Source organism: Styela clava, chromosome 3, assembly GCF_964204865.1.
Source record: "Styela clava chromosome 3, kaStyClav1.hap1.2, whole genome shotgun sequence".
Classification (NCBI taxonomy): Eukaryota; Metazoa; Chordata; class Ascidiacea; order Stolidobranchia; family Styelidae; genus Styela; species Styela clava.
Window position 1 is genome coordinate 5,137,383 of NC_135252.1, and position 4,499 is coordinate 5,141,881.

Consider the following 4,499-nt stretch of genomic DNA (forward strand, 5'->3'; position numbering starts at 1 on the left):
CGGCAGCCCGCCGAACACCGGCACTGCGTACAGTGCAGGCGAACGACAAGCCAGCCGAACGGCGACGGCCGCACACAGAGAGCGCGCGGCATCCTTTCCTCGATCCGCCGCCGGGCCGCACCGCCCGCGCGCTGTAACACCCCCGCCGGAGCGGAGGCCACCTTCGCGCGGGGACTTAGACCGACGGCAAACCGGTCGTGACACGCGCCGGTCGCTAGTGCGCTGAGACGGTGCGCGAGCCGACTCGGCAGCGGCGCCTTAAGCGTCCGCGAACAGAGACGGCGCGCCCCCGCACCCAACTGAAAGCGAGCCGGCGACCTGACGGGCCCTCCCGTTTGCCTCTCAACGGTTTCACGTACTCTTGAACTCTCTCTTCAAAGTGCTTTTCAACTTTCCCTCACGGTACTTGTCCGCTATCGGTCTCGCGACCGTATTTAGTCTTAGGTGGAGTTTACCACCCGCTTTGGGCTGCATTCCCAAACAACCCGACTCCGAGAAGACCCGAAGCGGCCAAGGCAAGCGCCTCTATGGGCCTAACACCCGCCGTGGGTCGAGGCCTCGATCAGAAGGACACCGGCGCTCGCCGTCAGCCGCACTGGGACTTCCGTACGTCACAACTCGGCGCGCTCGAAAAGCGCGCAGATTCGACGCTGGACTCTTCCCGGTTCACTCGCCGTTACTCAGGGAATCCCTGTTGGTTTCTTTTCCTCCGCTTAATAATATGCTTAAATTCAGCGGGTGCTCTCGCCTGAACTCAGGTCGTATGTGTCAAGCGGGCCGCTTCTTACACGGCCCGCTGGCATCGCAAGTCGTCGCCGCCGGCGCCGACCGAGCGCGTACCGTCGCCGCCTTGGCCCACGGTCGGTCTTGATCTCGTGACCGGACCGACCGACCTGGACCCGCCCCTCGAACGTAGTTGAACACGTCAAGGGGCCGGCGGTGTACGGGACACGCGGTCGCGCCGAGAAAGCTCGGCGACCGCTTCAACTTGGGGCGACGCCCGGCCGTCTTCGCAGAGGCCAGGCGACGGCCCTCGGGTGAGGACGAACGCGACCCTGAGGCAGACGCGGTCCCGGGATTGACCCGAGACCGCAATTTGCGTTCAGAAGGTCGACGTTCAATGTGTTCTGCAATTCACATTACTTCTCGCACTTGGCTGCGTCCTTCATCGACTCGCGAGCCGAGTGATCCACCGTTAAGAGTCGTCCTCGACGTTTCGCCCGGCGCCGAAGCGCGCGGACGTCACACTGTGGGATCGACCACAAAACCACCACCGACAACAACTGCACAAAAACACCAACAAACGGCGCCGAGCGACCGCCGGGCTGGGCCGGCGGCACATCGAGCGCGGTGCCCAGAAGCCACCATAGCACTCGGCTGCCTTGCTATGCCAACGTGTTACGCGTGTCGCACGGGGCGGAACCCCGATTGACGGCCGCCCTCTCGGCGGCACCCAAAGACAATTAAGTGCGCGGTCGGCCGGGGCCTACCACCACTTTCGGTAATGATCCTTCCGCAGGTTCACCTACGGAAACCTTGTTACGACTTTTACTTCCTCTAAATGATCAAGTTTGATCGTCTTCTCGACACGCCGACGCGGCCGTTGCCAGCCGCGACGGGGCCGATCCAAGGATCTCACTAAACCATTCAATCGGTAGTAGCGACGGGCGGTGTGTACAAAGGGCAGGGACGTAATCAACGCAAGTTGATGACTTGCGCTTACTGGGAATTCCTCGTTCAAGGGAAACAATTGCAAGTCCCTATCCCAATCACGAATGAGGTTCAACGGGTTACCCGGACCTTTCGGCCTAGGTTAGACACTCGCTGCTTCACTCAGTGTAGCGCGCGTGCGGCCCCGGACATCTAAGGGCATCACAGACCTGTTATTGCTCAATCTCGTGTGGCTAAACGCCACTAGTCTCTCTAAGAAGTTAGACGCCGACCGAGAAGGTCGCGTAACTATTTAGCATGCCAGAGTCTCGTTCGTTATCGGAATTAACCAGACAAATCGCTCCACCAACTAAGAACGGCCATGCACCACCACCCACAGAATCAAGAAAGAGCTCTCAATCTGTCAATCCTACCTGTGTCCGGGCCGGGTGAGTTTCCCCGTGTTGAGTCAAATTAAGCCGCAGGCTCCACTCCTGGTGGTGCCCTTCCGTCAATTCCTTTAAGTTTCAGCTTTGCAACCATACTTCCCCCGGAACCCAAAGACTTTGGTTTCCCGGAAGCTGCCGGAAAGGTCGTCATGGTAACGCCTCCCGATCGCTAGTTGGCATCGTTTATAGTCAGAACTAGGACGGTATCTGATCGTCTTCGAACCTCTGACTTTCGCTCTTGATTAAAGAAAACATTCTTGGCGAATGCTTTCGCAGTAGTTCGTCTTCCGCCGATCCAAGAATTTCACCTCTAACGGCAGAGTACGGACGCCCCCGTCTGTCCCTCTTAATCATTACCTCGTGCTCCGAAAACCAACAAAATAGAACCGAGGTCCTATTCCATTATTCCATGCAACACTATGCAGGCGAACAGCCTGCTTTGAACACTCTAATTTTTTCAAAGTAAACTTATCGGCCACCGCCGACACTCAGTCAAGAGCACCGACGGAGAACCGAAGGTGAGGCGAACGCAACCAGTGACACGCCTTGCGACGGACCGGCGGCGCTCGCCCAAAATCCAACTACGAGCTTTTCAACCGCAACAACTTTAGCATACACTGTTGGAGCTGGAATTACCGCGGCTGCTGGCACCAGACTTGCCCTCCAATGGATACTCGTTAAGAGTTTTAGGATGTACTCATTCCAATTACAGGGCCTCGTTAGAGTCCTGTATTGTTATTTTTCGTCACTACCTCCCCGTGTCGGGAATGGGTAATTTGCGCGCCTGCTGCCTTCCTTGGATGTGGTAGCCGTTTCTCAGGCTCCCTCTCCGGAATCGAACCCTGACTCCCCGTTACCCGTTATCACAAAGGTAGGCACGTAGCGTACCTTCGACAGTTGATAGGGCAGACACTTGAATGATACGTCGTCGGTGCAGAGACCGTACGATCCGCGTGGTTATCCAGAGTCATCAAACGTCACAGGACGAACCCGGTCGGTTTTGATCTGATAAAAGCGCGCCTCCCGAAGTCGGCGCTTAATGCATGTATTAGCTCTAGAATTACCACAGTTATCCACTTCGCTTACGAGACCAAATAAACCAAGACTGATTTAATGAGCCATTCGCAGTTTCGCTTTACGAGAACTCGTACTTGCACCTGCATGGCTTAATCTTTGAGACAAGCATATCACTACTGGCAGGATCAACCAGATAGCTGCGACAGCTGCGCTCGGCCCTTGCTGGGCCGCCCGGCGCGTGCTCGTCGCATTCGTTTAAGACCGAGGCGATCGCCTGCGGCCGTACTCAGCTTCGACAGTCGCTGGCCGCGACGTCCACGCTCTCGCCGGCAGTGCCAGGCGGAGCGATTTGCGTTTTTTCTTTGCTCGCCCTCTCTCGGGCTCGATCCAATCAGTTTCGCACAAACAAGAGCTCTGCCGGCCGCCTGCAGCGGTGCCTAAAACCCGGGCATAACAATGCGACCGTTCTGCTAGGCCGACAAGCGCTCAATCGAACGCCCCCTACATATTAGTCGAGACAACGGCTCGCTCATTAGCATCGCGTTTGTACTTTAACTTTTTTCGGCTCTGCTTCTTTCGACGCCGATGCCGGCGACGCAGCACTCTCTCGCCCGCCAGCCACCGAGAGATGTGTGCGCTCCGACCGGCCCCGCACGCCGCTCTTTCTTGGCTCATTCGAGTTTACTGTCTTTCGCTCTAACATGCCTTACCTAGGGTTAGGTTAGTATGCTTGCACGTTTGTACTTTAACTTTTTTCGGCTCTGCTTCTTTCGACGCCGATGCCGGCGACGCAGCACTCTCTCGCCCGCCAGCCACCGAGAGATGTGTGCGCTCCGACCGGCCCCGCACGCCGCTCTTTCTTGGCTCATTCGAGTTTACTGTCTTTCGCTCTAACATGCCTTACCTAGGGTTAGGTTAGTATGCTTGCACGTTTGTACTTTAACTTTTTTCGGCTCGGCTTCTTTCGACGCCGATGCCGGCGACGCAGCACTCTCTCGCCCGCCAGCCACCGAGAGATGTGTGCGCTCCGACCGGCCCCGCACGCCGCTCTTTCTTGGCTCATTCGAGTTTACTGTCTTTCGCTCTAACATGCCTTACCTAGGGTTAGGTTAGTATGCTTGCACGTTTGTACTTTAACTTTTTTCGGCTCGGCTTCTTTCGACGCCGATGCCGGCGACGCAGCACTCTCTCGCCCGCCAGCCACCGAGAGATGTGTGCGCTCCGACCGGCCCCGCACGCCGCTCTTTCTTGGCTCATTCGAGTTTACTGTCTTTCGCTCTAACATGCCTTACCTAGGGTTAGGTTAGTATGCTTGCACGTTTGTACTTTAACTTTTTTCGGCTCTGCTTCTTTCGACGCCGATGCCGGCGACGCAGCACTCTC

At 57.0% G+C, this 4,499-nt stretch overlaps 2 non-coding genes and 1 pseudogene across 2 annotated transcripts; all 3 read right to left on the minus strand.

Annotated features, from left to right (window-relative positions):
* The window catches only part of LOC144421145 (large subunit ribosomal RNA), a 3,692-nt pseudogene extending 2,930 nt beyond the window's left edge, over positions 1-762 (minus strand).
* Positions 763-1,050: 288 nt separating this feature from the next.
* Positions 1,051-1,204, minus strand: LOC144421127 (5.8S ribosomal RNA). Its single transcript, XR_013474979.1, has one exon. It is a non-coding gene; the product is annotated as a 5.8S ribosomal RNA (ribosomal RNA).
* Positions 1,205-1,502: 298 nt separating this feature from the next.
* On the minus strand, positions 1,503-3,312 carry LOC144421136 (small subunit ribosomal RNA). Its single transcript, XR_013474988.1, has one exon. It is a non-coding gene; the product is annotated as a small subunit ribosomal RNA (ribosomal RNA).
* Between the last annotated feature and the right edge of the window lie 1,187 nt (positions 3,313-4,499).